General features: G+C 39.8%; 1 pseudogene; it reads left to right on the plus strand.

Moving 5' to 3' along the window:
- Window positions 1-2,486: 2,486 nt before the first annotated feature.
- The window catches only part of LOC114478454 (uncharacterized), a 32,339-nt pseudogene continuing 15,944 nt past the window's right edge, over window positions 2,487-18,881 (plus strand).

Here is an 18,881-nt window from a genome sequence, read left to right on the forward strand (position 1 = left end):
CAAGAGCCGACCCGCTGTCCACCTACAACCCATTTTGAGGCTCGAATGATGATCTCCATCGCCATGGTGAATGCCAGAGGAGAGATAGTACATCCGGCCATGATGCCTACTTCCAGGCGCTGCCATGAGGTGGTGAACTCAGAGGTTGAAAAGCAGAACTGTATATCTTGAAAGTAGGCTTTAACTAGAGTTAAGATGGTGATAGGGATATGGAAGAACCTAAAAGCAGTCCAAATGAGTTCATGGGGCACAGAGCCAAAGGCGTTAGCGAGATCCAGGAAGATGGCATGGAGATCCTTTTTCTCCAGCTTTGCCACTTGGATCTGATGCCAGATCATGCTAGCGTGTTCCAGGCAGCCAGAGAAGCCTGATATCCCTGCCTTCTGTACAGTTGTATCAATGTACTCATTTCTTTGTAGGTACACAGCCATCCTCTGTGCAATGACGCTGAAGAACACTTTACCCTCCACATTAAGTAGGGAGATTGGGCGGAACTGGCTGATGTTCTTTGCATCTTTTTCCTTTGGAATCAAGACTCCACCTGCTCTACGCCACACTTTGGGTATCATTTTCTTCTGCCATACTGTTCTCATGAGCTTCCAGAGAAATCTCAAGACATCTGGAGCGTTCTTGTATACTTTGTATGGTATTCCATTGGGCCCAGGGGCTGATGCTGATCTTGCCCGATGGACTACGCTTTTCACCTCCTTCCAGGTTGGAGGGCCAATTTCAAATTGATGTTCTGGGGGGGCGATTGGTGGGATGTCTGGAGGAATGGCCAGATGTTCGTAGTGCCTTGGATCAGAGTGCGTTGTTCTCAAGTGCTCCTCCAGTCCGTCTCTTGTTGTTTTTAGGGCACCGCTTTTTTCCTTGGCAAACAGAGTTTTAAGGAATTTGAAGGGATCCTTGTAGAACTGTGTTCGTGTATGTTCTTTCTTTCTCCGTCGGTTCCTTAAATTCTCTGCTTTGCGGAGGGATGCCAGACGAAGTTTAATGTCAGCTTGGAGAGTATTTTACGACACCTATTGAAATAAATAAAGGCTTGTGGTGCACTTTCATTGAGAATAGTATTACTGTTACCATCATTCAACCATGTATCATTAAGAAGTAAAAAGTCCAAGTGATGTGTCAAAACAATATCATTAATTAGTAGTGAATTGTTACAAGAGATCTAACATTAAGAAGAGCTAATTTTAAAGACTTTACTGGAGACACTAGTGGACTGGATGACATGTTATAATATTAAAATTTTAATCTCTATTAAGCTTTTTGTTTTTCTTTAATTTAACAATTTTACCTGTGTTACCTGTCACCACAGGAATTAAAAAAGCTGCATTAACTCCATAAGGCCCTGACTTTTTCTGGTTGTTCCTAAAAATAGAGCTATTGCAGTCCAGACCCAGCACACATCAGACCTGTGTCGCTCTAATTTGAACACAGCTGGCCTGAGGAGAAGAGTGATCCTGGTCCTGGTATCGTCGAGGAGGGATGGGTGGTGCAGATTGGTTCTTTAGGGGAGAGAAGATTGGCCCATGGTGGAGTAAAGGGTGGGGTGTCAGTCTTGTGCCAGCAAGAACCACCTCGTTCATCTGGGCAGTTAAATCCAAGAAGGCAGGGGTAGGAGAGAAGCTGGATGAGGTGGAAGTAGGTGAATTTTGGGGTGAAGCAGGTGGGTCCTGAGATATGGGGGGTGAGCTGACCTCTTCATTTTGGCGATTTTGATTTCTTGCTGAATCTCATCGACTCCATGTTCTTTCCTTGTTTTTTTGTTCTCCAATGGTACACAGCAAATTCAAAAGTGTTAAATTTTTGGTGTTGGTATACTGTACAAAAGCAGAGTTAATTTTACTCTAATAGAGTCACATTATTTTTATGTAACTCTGGGGTGTATAATAGTAGTTAAAATCGAGTGTTTCTATATCAAATCTGAAGGTGTTACAATGGAAACAATAACTCTTGACTTTTTAACTCTAAACGCCCACAGTGTCTATAACACTAAAAGAGTAAATTCACTGACTCCGCCCCCAGCATCACAGGCTCTCATCGAAGCGACCATTCAGAACAATTTGCTTTCCACATGACTGAGGTGTTTACCATGCTTGGTAAGTCATTTTAATTTGAGATGTTTTTATTTGTCACTATTATTTTGGGCTGAGACCAACATGTGTGATAGGCATTAGCCACATTGCTTCGTTTAGTTTGGCATGCTGAAGTTCATTGTTTGCGGGAAAAACTATAGTTTTATAAAACCGTGCAGGTGAACATTCACATTTTTGGCTAACTTAAATACAGTAGTTCCTCATTTATTGCGGGGGGAACAAAAGTGACTTGGTAGGCTAAAGTTACAACCTCACACACTGATAGTGGGAGACGTTTCTGTTAAAGATGCTCAGAAGATGTTTAGCAGCAACGTGAAAGTGATCTGCTTACCTAATGACACAGTATCTGAGGGGAGTGCCCCTGGAGGACATCTATGCCACGGCCTCATGGGCATCGCCAGAGACCTTTCCAGATTCTACAGGGTGAATGTGGCCACACCCCATCCATTGGATGTGATCCTTCAGCCAGAGTCCTCTGATCCTACACACTGAAGGGTGGTAAGCAGGATTCTTCGTGACTTTTCTGGTATAAGTCATTCAGGGCTTAAATCACTGCCTCTGGCGGTCAGCAGGGATGAAATAGAGCGAAGACTTACGAATGTAACTATGGTTCTATGAATCCCGAATGACAGCCAGAGCTCTCACTCAGAATCCTCTTGTGCTCGCGAGAAGATTCTGTAGGAAAGTGCCCTGGAGTGATACCTGAAGATATAAACTTCCTCCGGGTCATCCAGGGGTCACGGGTGACATTGTTGGTACTCACACTGCGCATGCGCGAAGGGGAATATTCAGTGCTTTAATATTCCCCTAATTCGGGATTCATAGAACGATAGTTACATTCGTAACTCTTCTTTTTTTTGGAATGCATGTTTTGTTTTATTTGAAGGGCTAATATAAATGGAAATCTTCATTGTGCTTTTTTTGAAAAGCAAAGGCTACTGGAATATTTAAAAAATGTCAGAATATTTAATAAACATTTACTTTCTTTAAAAAACATGTCTTAACATGTATTAATTTAACATCTTTAAATGTTATGTAAATGTAAAATTTAAGTGTTGCATATGATTTTATTAAAGAAGATGCAGATTGTTATGATATGCTTTTTTTCAAATAAATGCAAAGTGGATTTTTGTATAATATTACAAAATTGTGAAATTGTACACACAATTTACATGTTTTACAATTATTTGGAATATAGGAACAATGATTTCATATGACGTTTCACAAAAATTAACAAATTCCTGAATTTAAAATATTTCCTAAGGCTAGTTTTCTTTATTAGTTTACCCTTTAATGTGAAACCGTAAAGATGTAGTATTCAAAAAGTGTGTAATCCAGGGCCATCCAATTTGGGGCCTGCAGGCCAAAGTTGGCCCAATTATTTTTGGCCCACTGCCAATTTTTGAAATTGTTTTTTTTAAATATAAAAAATAATGTAATACAGTACAGTGATTTATATAAACAAAATCTAAAGCTGATGTCCAATTACATTATTTTTCTCGAGTTTTAAATTTAAAGGATTGTTCAAGGCAGTCAAAAAAATAGTATTTTTATCGTATAGGCAGGGTATGTTGTGTTCCATTTTGTTAAATTTATATAGTTATATATTTTGCTATATATATTGTTTTTATTTTGCACAGTTATGTTATTGGTATATTTATGTTTAGTTTTGGCCTGCGGCCCTCCACCGTGACACATTTTTGGCCCTTCAGTGAAAATTATTATGTCAGATAGTGGAAGTCCGTCAGATTGTCAAAAGAACGTGATAGCCTTTCCCCTAACTCCTTTAAAAAATCTCCTAACTCCTTTCCTTAACCCTGTGAGGTCGGGAAAGGAGATAGGAGGGACGGTCAGTGCCCAATCCTTTCATGGACCGGATCCTTTCAGATCCTTTCAATGCATGCGCGCAACGTGTCTACACTCGGGCCTGATGAGAAGAGTCTATCTGCAGCCGCAGCCGCTACAAGCCACGCCCCCTACAAAACACACCCTATTGATCCCCCTGATCTCATACCTGGGGCCTCATTTATAAAAGTGTCCCTATGTAAGCACACTTCAGTTGCGTAGGATAAAAACCAGGATGTGCGTTCATATTTTTTTATTACGATTTATAAATGCAAGGCGCATGTACGTCCCATGCCTGTTTTCGATTTTAAATAACAAAAAATAACAAAAATGGGGGTTGGAGTCGGTGGCGTGGTGCGCTTGGTCCTTGGCTCCTTGGGGGCTTTTCGGGTGTGTATGGGGGGGGCAATGGCAGCCTCTCGGCTTGGGACCTTGGGGGCGTTCGGGGGGCTGCTTGGCCGTGGGGTGGTCGCCGGGGGCCCCTAGATCTCTCGCTCTTTCTGCTGGCCCGACTGCTTCTTCGGGCCCGGGGGCGGCTCATGGGTTTTGCAGTAGCGGCTCTTGGAATCACATTTGTCATGGACGCACTGGCCTCGGGCTGTGGGATAACACTCATACTGGGCTCAACCATAGACACGTTGTTCCCAAATACCTGTTTTATGTAACTTCCACTCACTTCCTCCTCTGCTCACAGCCACCACCATTATTCCTAAGCCGCACACTGGTCACCAGACTGGCTTGATAACACAACAATAAGCACAATATACACAACCACAATTTCACATCACATCACTTGAAACTTATTGATTATTCCCCACCCTTTTCCTATCTTGTATCCCTCCTCCCTGTTAACTCCCCCCCCCCCCCACCCCCCTCACCCTGGTGTAACACTGCCCTCTCTCTTTTACATCCTCCCTTTAATAAAGTATTTACCCTTCCCTAGGGAGGGCTGGTGATGGTCACAATTATGCAATGAAATAAACTCATTTATTTAATTGCAATAATAAAATATGCATTGCTGTTAAAAGATTGCACTTCTTGTAGTGTTAACCTTCAACAGCATGTGCAAACAAGGTGAAAAAAAAAAAAAAAAAAAAAAAAAAAAAAAAAAAAAAAAAAAAAAAAAAAAAAAAAAAAAAAAAAAAAATAACAATCAACTCAAAAGTTGTCGCACGTGAGGAAACACCTTGCTTCGCCCATACGGTGCCCATGAACGCCCTGAATTAATATTCACGAATACAAATTTCATGGTGGATCGAGTTGTCACTGTCACTATACAAAAATGTAATTTGGATCAAGTCTGCAAGTTTTTGTCAACATTTGGCCAAACCCCACCATCTTTAAAAGCAAACTCCTCATTCATAATTTCCACTTGAATTTTGGGATTTATGTTTTTGACAAGTTGGAGACCAATCATCTTGAAAATGTTGAGTTTTTACCACATTGGCAGGCCGACAAGGGGTGCTAAAGTTTCATCAATTTTAAAACTGGAATTTTTTTTGAATTACTCAGTCAAAACTCATTCCATCAAAACCCAAAGTCATATGCAGCAATTACATGACAATTCATGCGATTAGTCTGGTGGTGATAGAAAAGCACTTTTTTTCATTCTACTAAGCATTGTGTTGACAGTTTTCAACACATACTTCCCAAATGTGCTAAAAAATGCTCTGAACAAGTGGATGATCATTTGTTTGGAAGATGGGATGAGTTTTTACAGGACCTACTTGTGGCAGAGGGCCATTTGTCAAAAAACCGAATGTCGCAATTGAAGTAATTAGACATTTTTGCAAGTGAAAAAACCTGCCATGTATGTTACGGGGACCAAAACCTCAAATTTCATAACGTTTTTGTAAATTATTTTTAATAATATGCTCTGGAGCGCCCCCTTGAACTTTTTAAATTAGCAGCTCCTAGCACACATTTGGACTACTAGACATCCCAAAATTTACTGACTTATAGTATCTATTAAGACGCACAAAAAAAGTATCTTGAAGCCATATTCTAAAACCCACAGGAAGTCTGCTATTTTTAATCAAACCTTATTTTTAATCGGATTTTAGGGACTCACATTTTAGTCTCTAGCTCCAAGATGAATCATCATAGAGACCTTAAACTTGTGCACATCACTAAAGGACTGATGAGAAGTCAATAGGTCTTGAAAGTATTTCCATATCCCACACAGTGTGGGCATGGCAAGCCTTCAACTCTGGTTGAGATCGCCATTTTAAAAGCCACGATACTGCTTATTACGCACATTGTGCTGTTGTTACGCCCTCAATTTCAGTTTCTGCGCCCTGTCTATGCTCTGAACGCCCTCGCGTAATTAAGGAAGCTAAGTAACGCCATAGTTTTAGCCTAACTTTTATTGTTATTTTTATACTGTTTTAGCTGAACTTTTATACTATGCATTGTAAAGTGACCTTGGGTGACCTGAAAGGCGGTAGTTTTCAAATAAAATGTTTTATCATTATTATTATTATTATTATTATTATTATTATTATTATTGAGTCTACTTTATTCTAACTGATTAACTGACATATAAACCATGTCAATATTCATTAAGTTGAAACATTTAACTTTTCAAAACTGACATTAAAATTAAGACCAACAATTTGAATGTAAACGATGCAGGTACAGTTAAAGTTAATAGAAAATTTTAAAATATAGCAATTAGCTCAATAGACTCATGTGATTAAGGCTTTTTGTTTCTCTTTGTGTGTTCTTGGTGCCGTTTTGTGCATGTACTTTCAGTTTCCCCAGGTCAACATTATTCTACTGAGCATGGCCTGCATGACTGAGAATCTGGTTCATGTCCTTTCATATATTCCAGGCTTTGAAGATCATATTTACATATTTGCTAATGTTTTTAAAGGGTTTCACTAAACCTGGGACTTGGTAAAAGTCTATTCCACTCATTCCCTATTAGGCCCATTACCACAAAAAGTTATTGGATCTTCACTGAATTTTAGGCTTGAACTAATTTCCAATGAATGCTTTCATCCACTAGATGGCAGACACTCCCTTCTACTAAGAATCTTAGCGATCCACTTGTTAGCCGTATACCATTTTTTATGGTTCATTTCAATTCACAGTTCAAAAAGTAATTTCAATCATTAATAATATCCTGCAACAAGAAAACAACCACACTGGAGTGTGTTTGTAGGAATGATGTGATGTAAATAAGTAACATACCTTTTAGCAGTAATTAGGGTAGTTCCTGGAGAACATTCTAGTGAGGAGTAAATTCCTATACACATTTGTGTTGCTCAGTCACTCAAACTGTGGTATTCATTGGTTCATTCAAGAAGAACAATTTGTCATGCTTTAAGATTCTTGACAACACAGTTCAATTTGGACTGAGATCAAGAAGTGTCTTCTTATTTTTATCAGAATCAGAAGTCTTTTATTTATCTCAGGGGGAAATTACTTAGCAACTCAGCAGATTTATTCTAAACACACTTGTTGATCATTGTTGTCTACTCACAACATTTTCTCCTATCAGAGGCTATTTAAAAATATAAAAAAAAAAAAAAAATCAGAGGCATCAAAACAGCTCAAAGACCTAATAGAACCATGAGACAGCCACCCCGTCTCTCATAAATACAACTGTTACATTTAATAATAGGTGGAGTCTTAAAGCCACTTGCAGATACATTCTTTATCATGAATATTGTTAGGGTAATCTTATGTTCATGTTTCTTCTTTGGATATTTTACCGTTGCTTTTTTAGGCAACCGTGGAAGAGGGAGCGATCTCTTATTGAGAGGTTTAGGGTTAGATTCCAAGGCTATACCTGTGTCTGTATCAAAGTGTCCTTGTGCCAATACTGGCCCTTGGCATGGCGGTGGCCTAGGGCGCCATCTGCTGGAGGGGCACACTGCCAGTGCCCTCCCCTCAAGATTTTTTTAAAAATAAAATCATGAAATAATTTGTCACGCCCACTGGCGCCCCCCTTTACTTTTCTGTCTTGAAAATAACAAATAAAATTACATAATAAAGTAACTATGTTTGTCACTTGGCAAGTCACGTCACATGACATGGAGGCGCATTTGCATCTCCAGTCAGCGAGCGAGCGAGGATATTGAAAGCACTGAAATATTCTTGTTATTCCATCCATCCATCCATTTTCATACCCGCTTATTCCCATTTAACAGGGTCGCGGGGGTCTGCCGGTGCCCATCTCCGGCTCTCATAGGGCGCTGGGCGGGGGTACACCCTGGACAGGGCGCCAGTCCATCACAGTATTCTTGTTATTGTTGTTGTGATGTTCCAGTCAAGCATATATTACTTGAAAACCTTTTTTCTTGAAATGTTATTTTTGTATTATACTGAATAGTTATTACTTGAAAACTTTTTTTTTTTGATTATTATTCTTATTACACAGCTTTGATTTTCCAGATTTATTCCATTTTATTTGTTTTTACATGAATGTTTATTTTTGTACGTATTAAACTGTACATTTAGTAATTTTGCCTAGGTCACCAAAAAGGCTAGGGCCCTGCATGACGCTGAGCCCAAGTGTCTCCCAAAGGTCAATTAGTGCCTTGCATGGAGTTGATATTGTAAAGCACTTTGGGACTACCTTGGTGGTCAAACAAGCACACTATAAATTACGTCAATTTATTATTATTTTGTTTAAGGAATGAAATATACAGATGAGTTTGAGCTGGTTGACTTCATCCTTTTTCTTCTTTTCTTAAACTATTTGGCAACTTTAACAGTGCTTAGAATTTACATAATTGTCCATCGACACTGAGACTCTGTCCAATGCGTCGCAATGCATTTGCCTGTTTTTTGCAATCAGTAAATAATGGAACCAGTCCCATTAGTTGACCTACACATTAACACGTTCACACCACCAGCTTCATGATTCACTAATGAATTGGCGACTTTGCTTCTTCCTTCCCCTGACTATTGTCTTCCAATCCTTGTCGTACAGGTTGGTATTTGTTCCTGGGCCAATAACTTTTATTTTTTAATTTTTTTTTCTATTAAACTCTCCTCTGGCCTTCTTTGTTTTCTTACCTGATAATGCAACACATTCTCATCCCCATCTCGTCATATATTGACGATCGATCAGGACCCCTTAGCGTCAGTGTTTGACGCACGGAGTACCCCTTTGGCATTCATTTTTTACGCTGAGGGTCCGCCCAGTCTTTTCAATGGGCTGACGTCAGGTCACGTGACTGCTGACTCCTCAATTAAAAACATAGCGGATGATATGTGATTACATAATCCGTCCTGGCAGGGCTGTCACGGGGGGGTGCCAGGCCCTGTGCGAACTGAAAATGTGAGACCCTGCTCTTTGACATGGATGCACAATTGCGCATGAATGACAGTAACACAGACACTGCTGTTCTAGTTTGAATGCACGTATAATCCTGCTTTACGTTTTTATGAAGTACAATAATACAGCATAATCATACACAGTCTCAGCTATGACTTTTTGATATTTATTTCAAAGGGGGAAAAAAATCAACTGAGCAACAAGTGGCTTTACATTAACTCAGCTCAGAGACATTCATTTTGACATAACAATGACAGAGTCTCTTCTCAGAGATTCTGTCATTGTTATGCTTAGCACAATCAGCAGGATACAAAACCCTGAGAGCACAGAGCAACTACAGATTAATTGGGACACACATACATGGAAACCTCTGAATCCCTGATCGGACTGCCTCTAAAACCCTTTGACCAAATAAACCCTGTGTCCGCATCTGACCAGTAAACCCTACAACTTGACTCTGTCTCATTCCATTCAGAACTGCCACAGCAGTTGGGGGTTCGTCTCGAGATTTAAATACATCAGATAATGAGGTAAGTGCAGAAGTTTCCTTCTTAACATTTCAGATTGAAATCTGTGCCTTGCCCGTTAAATGATTGACGAGATAAAGAACTCGTTAAAATATTAATTTGTGGTGAAAACAAAAGAGACGTGAAGCAATCAAGCATGAAGGGTCTACATTTCTGATATGATTTGTCTTGTTGCTGTAACACAATCTATCTAAAGTGTAATTTGGGATTTGGCCTTAATCCACAAAAAAATTAGTGATTCCAATATTAGGCAGTGATTACAGCATATGTGAGATAATAACCTATGGGACAGGTAAAGACGGGTGCTTGGGGGAACTCGCCTTGACAAGAAACTGTAACGGTAGAGTCCCGGCAACTGGGTCTCAGTTAGAGTCTGAGGTACTTATTACAGAGTGAGATGTCCAGTGTGAGGCAGGGTTAGTGGCCGCTGCCGCCTTTGGTCCGTATATTACACGCAAAGGTTTGTGTTTCCCGCTGTGTGAGCGGATGAACTATTACAGGCAGAGTAATTGAGATAACCATAGCACCAGCACAAAAGTCGGTGACTGTGTAACAACTGGGAAACAGAAGCATTCTCAGTGTGGTATTGAGTCTCAGTTAATCTGAGGTACTTCTGGTCAATGATGGTAAAAGATAAAGATGAATACGTAAATAATTAAGGAAAGGGTTTATTGGTCACTGTGTTATTGTTGTTATTGATGGCCATTGTCTATTTGTTTGCTTGTTTTTGGGATGTTAAGAGAAAATAAGAAAAAAACCGTGCAGTGAAATTGAATTGCGTGCAGTGAATCTGAATTTTGAATATTGAATGTTTGGAATGTATTAACAAGAATTTTTTCCAACAGGAAAAATACAATATCAAGTTACTAATTCAGTTTCAAAATAGTAAATTCAATTTCAAGTTGTTACTTTTAAATTCAATACGACCTATTCAAATTCAGTTTCTTGTGGCACGAATCTCAGGCCATAAGCTTCATTCTGATTGAGAAATTCATGCCATTTCAACTGTAATACTTGAATAAAATCTGATTATAAATAGATCACAAACACACCACTTTAGGCTAAAACATAATCATGGTTTATATCCTAGTGAATCCTGGGTTACATCCTAGAATTCCTCAAAGGGACACAGCACCTAGATTTTTGTGAAAATTTGAAAATTAAAAGTATTTCTCAGGAAATATCATTCCTGTAAATATAGGTCACAATATAACGTCTTACATAAAACTCTGAATTGTGACTGAGAGCAGCAAATGGGTCAAAGATTAAACAAAAAAGATTTTGACGCACAAAAATCCACATTTAGACGATAGAGATTAGATCATATGTTTTGCGTTTGCACATAAGTGTTTGATAGCAGAAAAGGACCGCTTGACATTTGGTTTTAGAAGGAAGAAAGGGAAAAGAGAAGGTAGACAAATAGTTTAGAGGAAGAAGAGAAGAAAGAGAAGAGAGAGAAGAAGAGATAGGAGAGAGAGAGAAAGGAAAAAGAGAAGAGGTAAGGGAAGAGTGTGTTGTTATAGAGCCAAAGGTTTAACACTCTTAGGTAGTGTTGGCTAACCCCAGTACGTTTGTAGATCTCCTGATAAGATGGTTTGCGCAAGGTAAAAAAAAAAAAGAAAAGAGCAAAAGGGAGGGAAAGAATAACATTTTAAATGATATAGTATTAGAATCTTGAGGGAAATAAGGATTCTTGTTTTCTTACTTTATTAATCTAAGAATAGTAAAAAATAGTCATCGTTTTTAAGGGAAGGCACAACACATTTTTTTTTTAAAGGAAAAACTCATTGTTCCATCATTACAAGGTTTCAAACAGTTTTAAATTACACTTAAGCCACGAGGTGTGTCACTTCCTGTATGTTCTAAGCGTCATACCACCATAGCAACAGCATAAAGCATGATGAATTTATGCCGAAACAACCAAACTACGGATCCTATACATAAACCAAATGGAACTATGAAAGAGAAGGGTACATTTCTTACTAGAAATGTCATCAAAACAATTCTAAAGCCACACTCTATCTGGAAATAAGACAATTTGCCACAAAAATATACAAGCTGTCCACCATGTTTTTCATTGAGGAGTCAGCAGTCACATGGCCAGACGTCAGCCTGTTGAAAAGACTGGGTGTACCCTCAGCGTCGAAAATGAACGCCAAAGGGGTACCGCGTGCGTCGAACACTGACGCCAAGGGGTCCTGACAGATCGTCAATATGTGATGAGTTGGAGATGAGAATGAATTGGATAATGAACCCTTTGTGATCCTCTCTCACACTGGTGAGGTGATAATTTTTGTTGTTGAGTGAGAGTATTCTCAATCAAGTCAAAGGGCTGTTTATTGGTCATAAATAGTATTCTTCTGTCATTCATAATCTTACTTTCATTGCTGAGCTCAGTATTCTTTCTTTTTAGGAATAAATCACATTCTTGATTTTGTCACATCTGATATTTTTCTCTCTGTGATTGGTTTGTTTGGATTTTTCAGCCTACTGTTGGCTTGCGTGACTGATGCTGGTGGCTCTTTGAAGATAAATACCATGCAATCATTTTTCTTATTTGCTTCTTGTACATGAAATGACGAAGTTTGACATTTCTTGTCCTTGTGAACGATTCCATATTCTCAAATTATTAGACCATGAAGCAGCTCCAAAGAAGACTTGAGAAAAAGCTAATCTTTGCTATTCGAGGAGAGAAAGGAGACTTTAGGACCGGAACTGTCTAGTCTTGGATCCATCCTTTCACTCCTGGTAAAATGACAAGGAAATTACAGCCACCTTGGTGTGTTACGGAGCAGTGTTCTTCTTCCCCCCAGACCAAATACAGATGATGCCTCCAGACTCAGCTCTCCTGGTCCACTGCCTTCGATATCATCAAATCACAGAGGAACCACTGTCTCAAGCCAGTAAGAGAGTTAGCATAATATATATCTTGGATTGGTGCCCAATGCCCATTCCTTCAGAAGAAGCCTGCTAAGGCCAACTGTATTTAGTAACTTGCTCTTTCTATGATGTCAAAGGGCATTACAAATTCAATATTAATACTAAGTGATGGATGAGAAGAGAAACTGAAAACAATAAGATATATGAAATTAGATTTTATTCAGTGTCCAGATTCCATGCTTTCACTTTTCAACAGTAGCCATTTGTGATTTGGAAATGGTGCTCTGGAAAGGGAAAAGGGCTGTATTACTTTGAAATGGAAATAACAAAATTTTTTAAATGGGATTGGTCTTCAAACTAAGCAGCGCTTGGTTGAGGTGTATTGTGTTTGGAGAGGCTTAGTATTTATTCTGCATTGGAACTTCACTTCATGCTTCTGAAAGGTTTACTCTGGCAGCAATCAACCCAAAACTGCTCAAATAAGGTTCAAATATCTGCGTGGGTTTCCGTCACTTTGAATACTTCAGCAGCAAAGCTCCCAAAACAGTGCTGGAAAACAAGGGTGTCCCCACAGGGCCCTAAGTCAACAAGCCTCCTTCCTCTGCTGGGTGCAAGCAGCTGCTTTTCCAATCACAGGAAAACCAGTTAGCTGCCGGCTGTGGACAAAGCAGAATCCCATTGGCCTCACACTCGGCAGATGGTGAATGGTGGTGAACAGTGTTAGATTTGTCGACTAAATTCTTTTCATAGTTTTCATCTATTTAAATTTTTAAGTGACAATATGACTATGACTAATAACAATACACATTAACAGACTATATCAAAATACACTGTAATGAAAAGGATTGAGCCATTTACCAGGTTCTAGCTTCCTTTAATGAATTCATTTAAAATGCAGTTACTGTACGGAGGGCCGGGGCCTCTACCAAGGCATTCTGTAGATTAGTGAAAGCTGTCTCACAATCATCTGTCCACTGTCGCTATGCAGAAAAAATTTACATTTCCTGTAATAAGATGCCAGTCCCAGAAAACATAACCTGGAATGGGCCAATCTTTTAGTATCTTTATCTTTTCATCCAGTGTACCCACATCTCCTCACCAAGTTTGTGACCCAGAAAGGTTGTCTCATCTGATGTCTCATGAAACTTGTCTTCTTTGGGCCTAATTTTCCCAAGAACCTGTCTAATTCTGCGTTCATACCGGATGCGTCACAAAATGTCTGTACGTCCAGTTTACATATAAAGTCAATGGATAGATGCGTCGCAGATGTGAAATTTTTCCAGTGCAGCAGTGGGGTCCGATCTGCACATCAAGTGCGTTGGCCGCACAAGCGTGATCCCAATTTTACACATATCCGCAGATTCGCAAGAGGTGAAAATATTGAACTCCTGCGACTGTTTCACATGACGAAAGACAATCAGAGTCTTTGTTGACGATAACGTCAGGCCATCAACACAGACACGTGTCTGTTCACCCATTCAACCATATAGTAGAAGCTGTGCATGACCACTTGGAGCTGTATGACACAGCCTTTATGACCAAACTAGGAAGGATTTGGCGTGGAGGAGAATCAGCGAGGAGGTGGTAGTAGCAGGTAAAAGTTCTCTCTAGGATAGCAATAGCCACTAATCACACCGGCTTTTTTGACTGGTGGTTTATGTTTATGAGAGGAGAAAAAGGAGCGCAGCTGCTCGCTTCAGCAGGCAGTGAAACTCACCGAGTTGGATGTGTCGCTGGTGGGCGGGGCTTTGCTTCAGACATGCGTATGAAGCGAATGGGGACATTTTTTTATCCTGCAGACCCTGCGGTACATTTCTTGCGGCAGATGACATATTCGGTGTGAACGCAGCATAAGGCCCTCAAAAAGGCCTCCATGGATGTTACGTGCACCATTATGTTATATAGATACACAACACAAGTTAAAGAGTATTAAGTGGGAAACTGAGATTACAGCACACACGCAAAGTTCTTCTCAAACAGGTGAATGTTGTAGTCTACCTTTAAGGCTATGGCTGCTGACATTGCTTACTTTGACATTAATTATTGTATGAATGTTTTAGAATTATGTTTGCTCATTTACTGAACTGTTCAGGGGGTGGACGTCGCGGGGAGCGAACAAACTGTGCAACAATAAGGCTGTGAAAGCGCTGTAGACCGACAGACCACTTTGCTAATACGTTACACTTTGTGGGAAAAGTACACACATCCCAGATAAAGTCAACCATCAACACATTATCCCTGCATGATCAAGCATGTTATTAAATGACTGTTGTTAAACAAAAATTACATGTCTTTTCTGTCTGTTTGAGAGAACTTTAGGCTTATTAAAAGCCCTCCTCACTCCTCCTAACAGTTTTTCACCTTAGGAGCTCTCTTACGGTCTAATATGCTTTGTGAATTTTTTTGGTAAGGGAAAATTCTAAGAGGGTTACTTTGAGGCCCCGTCCAAACGGAGAGGGCTTGTAGTTTAAACAGTCACATTTTTTATTGTTTACGCCTTACGTCCACACGGCAATGAGGATTTGTAAGCCGAATACAATAACTTCTGAAAACGGGTCCCAGAGTGGGAAAGTTTGAGAACGCTATCCGCTGGGGCACCGTGCGGATGGTGTATATGCATACTGTGCAAATGATGACACTGTAGCCCTGCCTCTCTCTTAACCTGCACGTGCGATCGACACAACAACAATAGTAACAATGGCTACAAAGCAGCACCTCTACCTTGTTGTCGGTCCACAAGCAAATCTCCTGTCATGTCTTTGTCTCATCTATTTCCTCTTTTCTTCTATAGGTCCTGTTTTTTAACACGATTATTAAGAGCATCCTCAGGTGTCTTCTTCTTGTTCTTCCCCTGTCATTACGGCAGAGTGAACACCACAAGGCATATTACGGCCCTCCACTGGTCTTTATTGTAACGACTAGATCCTCCCGTATGTTCCAGTGTCATACAGGAACTGCAGCACAGCTTTAAAAATCATCTGGTGGTTCTTTTTATGACCAAATAAAGAAATTACTGACAAAAACCTCCATTCCTAATCCATACATGCTTACAAATAGATGCTGCCTTTCTCTCTGTGTCTTCTTCCCTACAGCATTTTCTGCCTTTTCATGTGGATGCACACATAATTACCCATTTTAGGGGAAAACTTTTTCATTTTGTCTCCGTGTGGATGGGGCTTTAGCCTTAGAATTTTGTCAATATAGGCACTGATGACTGAATTTTAACTAAAGCTATAATGTATTTTAGTCAAAGGACAAAGTCATAATTTGATGTCAAAAATAATGCTGGTGGTGAGTGGATGGGATAGAAGTAAGAGGATATCAGATATAAGGGCAAAAGAACATTTAGGCAGACTGGACAAAAGTCCTGTTTTTGATAAAAAATCATGTCAGAGGTTGGAATGTTGGAGGACCCAGATGTCAAAAAGGGAGAGAGAGTTTCTCAAAAAATCAAAGTCCTTTTATTAAAACAGAAGAACAATTCAAGGAACAAAAACAAATGTAGGAACAAGGAAAACTGGGGGCTAGGAAGAACACATGAGATAGGAGAGTCACAAAGAAACAGCTGAGTGTTTGGGCATAGAATGGTTACTAAATAGTGAGGGAGGCTTGATTGGAAATGGGCCACACCTGGGTGCAAAACATGAGGGCGATAATCACTCAACACATAAAAAACACACACCACTGGGAGGTGAAGACACGAACAGGAATACCTGGGAGCACAAAGACACAAAAGTTAAAACAAGGATCTAAACAACTATAAACTGAGACTGCACACAAGATCTGATAACAAAGCCAGACAATTTACTGGTGGAGAAGGTATTACAATGACAAAATTCCCCATTTTGTGTTCAAGCACATGTTAGTAGTGCAGGGAAGGCAATCAAGAGTATGGGCTCACCTGGGAGGTATTTCATCAAAGTGTTCTCAGTAGAGCCAGGTTTATGGTTTAAACCTGGTTCAGCTAAGCTGTAGGTGACCATGCTGGCTTTCACCATTTCATCAAACTCTCAGCTTGAATCTCCCCAGCTGAGCCGAGCCAGCTGACAGTGTTTAGCTTAAGTGCACATCATCATAAGACCCACAAGATTGATCACAGATTTAATGATTAGAGAGTGACAGCGCATGTGCTGCAGCTTTTACGATGAATGAGAAGCCAATATGAACCAATGCTGAGACCAACGGGACGTGACGTTGTCTGTTACTGAGCAGTGAAAATAAATGACGGACACGTAAAAAAAAACTGTGATTTGAACATTTTAAAAGTAGTAAAAGATTAAAGAAGGTGTTATTCAGTAAATTTATCATAGCAAACAACTTTAAGTATGTGATCACACACTGATAGTGTGTGTTTGATAAGTTTTTTTTAACACCTGTCAGCGTTTAATAAAAGAGATGATGTAACTCACAACTGAATAATGTGTAATTTATCAGACTTGTGAGTGTTTGATGAAGTTTGTTGAACTCAGCACTAAATGAACAGTGGGAGCAGCAGTGGTGCTGTTGGATGCTGTTGGATGTCACATCCAACACTGTAAACGCTGCAGGTGCGCTGTGCATGGGAGGTGCGTGCACTGCGCGCACATCCCGAAAAGCTATAGTGAATCTTTGTCATTGGGAGCCTTTAGTGCTCGGCCCAGTGACTGTCCCTGAAGCCCCTCCCTCTCTGTATATCCACAGCTTTCTCATTATTAATCTCTGATCAATGAATGGACACATTTATACCGTGTGGTAAACGGAGGCAGTGGATACGATATGTGTATATATATATATTATTACTGATGGTTTAAATACATGGAGACTGTGATATCTATTTACAAATACGTACACATTAAACATGTAATAAGACAATGATTCTATCGTCATTTGTACAAATTTAAAATCATATTAAAACATTTACCATGATATTCTGTTTAATTTCCTTTTAAAATACCGTGGCAAAACAAATCTTTTGTCCTGAGATTTAGTGCTTGCATTCTTGTGTCTTTTCATTGGTTTTGTGAAATTTGGACACTATCCAAAGCCATTTCACTCTAGCCCCTCCTGTCATGATACAGCTGAAATCCCTCTGTCTGTAGTAAGATTGCTGATAGTTGCATTCAAATGCTGTGCCCACCGACATTTTCAAAGTCCAAAGTCAGAGTCTTTCCCCCGTAACGTTCCTGGTCTCCATACGAATAACATCATTGCGAAGAAACTGGATGACACTTAACTAAGCACTAAAACATTGATTATGGGAGAGGAACAGGGCAAAGTACACATGATGTAACCATCCATCCATCTTTTATAGGTTATCCGTGGTCAAGTCGTGGGGGCAGCATCCAGAGCAGCAAGGCCCAGACTTCCCTCTCCCTGGCCACTTTGTCCAGCTCTTCCCAGCGGATCCCAGGGTATTCCCAGGCCAGCTGAGAGACATAGCCTCTATAGCGTGTCCTGGGTCTTCCTTGGGGTGGCCTACAGGTAGGGCGTGCCCTGAACACCTCACCAGGGAGGTGTCTGAGGGGCATCCTAATCAAGTGCCCAAGCCACCTAATCTGGCTCTTCTCAATGTGAAGGAGCAGCAGCTCTACTCAGAGCCCCTCCCATATGACTGAGCTTCTCACCCTATCTCTAAAGGAGAGTCCAGCCATCATAAGAAGAAAGCTAATTTCTAGGGTTGAGCCGGATACTCGGCTCAAACGAGTATCCGGTATGGATAAAGCACTTTTGCCAAGTACGAGTTATATACGAGTCAATATCTGTGCTTAGATTGAATGAAAATCCTCATTGGCGGTGTAGGGGAACAAAGGATGATTAATATTCAAAAATATTAATTATTAATTTTTAATATGTTCGTTGCCAGGGGTGCCATCTAGAATTGAGTTTTAAGTGTCCTAGATCACTTTATTTTAATTAATTGTTACAGTTCCCTGTTTTGTGGTGGGTTCTTGACGTCAGAATAGAGGTTTAATAAAGGTTTAAATGTCAAAAAAAAACACAGCGTTTACAATATGTACATGTTTATTTTACAGGCTATTACCACGATGATAGATTAGGCAGTTTCACAATTATTCACAGTTATTTTGACTCATTGGTATCACACAAAATGTACATTTTAACACAGCTGTATGGTATCTACACATTCTGAGTGTTTTAGATGTTTGCGTGAATTTGGGATTTATAGGGATTCCTAACGCTCTGAGGAAGAGGAAGAAGGAAAATGGAAAGTTAAAGTAATGAAATTAATAAAACTTTACCAAA

Source organism: Gouania willdenowi, chromosome 16 (genome assembly GCF_900634775.1).
Source record: "Gouania willdenowi chromosome 16, fGouWil2.1, whole genome shotgun sequence".
In the NCBI taxonomy this organism is placed as follows: domain Eukaryota; kingdom Metazoa; phylum Chordata; class Actinopteri; order Blenniiformes; family Gobiesocidae; genus Gouania; species Gouania willdenowi.